The sequence below is a fragment of the Sesamum indicum genome, linkage group LG1, assembly GCF_000512975.1.
Source record: "Sesamum indicum cultivar Zhongzhi No. 13 linkage group LG1, S_indicum_v1.0, whole genome shotgun sequence".
Taxonomy (NCBI): Eukaryota; Viridiplantae; Streptophyta; class Magnoliopsida; order Lamiales; family Pedaliaceae; genus Sesamum; species Sesamum indicum.
The window spans coordinates 10,112,509-10,113,393 of record NC_026145.1 but is presented as its reverse complement, the minus strand read 5'-3'; the positions used below and the strand labels follow the sequence as shown (position 1 = coordinate 10,113,393).

At 40.1% G+C, this 885-nt stretch overlaps 1 long non-coding RNA gene across 2 annotated transcripts in view; it reads right to left on the bottom strand.

Annotated features, from left to right (window-relative positions):
* Positions 1 to 885, bottom strand: part of LOC105161078 — a 1,728-nt gene extending 843 nt beyond the window's left edge. The window contains exons 1-2 of one of the 2 annotated variants that reach the window (XR_847740.2): positions 739 to 885; positions 544 to 634 (exon numbers count right to left, since the gene is read on the bottom strand). This is a non-coding gene — a long non-coding RNA (uncharacterized LOC105161078). Of the gene's footprint in view, positions 1 to 543 lie in introns of both variants that reach the window. The other variant, XR_847739.2, reaches the window with a different exon arrangement.

Below are 885 nucleotides of genomic sequence, written 5' to 3'. Positions count from 1 at the left end.
ACAAGCCAAATACAAAGAAAACGAGTTGATGACATTAAGCATTGCATTTCGCATTCTCCATAGAAGAATGACAATGGGAAGCAATACAAACAAATCATTTTCCCATACATGGAGTAAATCTACCAACACAGTCTAAGAAATTCATCAGAAGTTCAAATCTTTCAATTCAAATGCACATGCATCCTAACATAATTCAACAACACCGGCTGCAGATTGAACTGCCACCAACATCAAACATGCAAAAAACCGAAATGCACAGCAACCCCACAACAAGAAACAAGGAAATTTGAACATAAAATTTCAAAACACAGCATCACACTCAATTCAGAACGAAATCATGAAATCGACACCAGCAAGAAAATGAGGAAAAGATCTAGGGTTTCCCTTCGAATTCGAAGTGAGTGCCTTTGAGTGTTATCAACATGACCTTCCTAATTAATTTTTTGATGGTATTAATTTAGTATTTTCGGCGGTTGCCTGCAAAAACATAGAGAAGAGGGGTATCGAGACCCAACGGTGCAAGACAAGACTTATTTCACCTACTTTGACGTCCATGTTTCTTGAAATTCTTCCTTGAGCTTTTCTCATACTATATATCAACCATGCACAGGAGATCAAATAACACGCTCTCTAGCTGCCGTGCCATGGACGTCGAATAGTTCAGAGGTCAGATTGGTGCGTGCAAGTCAACAAAATATAGAGAGTAATAAATGTTGGTGAATTGGAAGAGGATAAAACCTGAGCTAGATTTTTGTGTCCGATTCCGACAAGGAGTATGTGGGAAGTCCCATGGCCATGTGTGTGCTGTTAGCCAAAGTCTTTTGTGGGTTTGGATATCGGGTTTGGGCCAAACCCAGTCCCCATCGGAAAAAATTGGCCTACCGT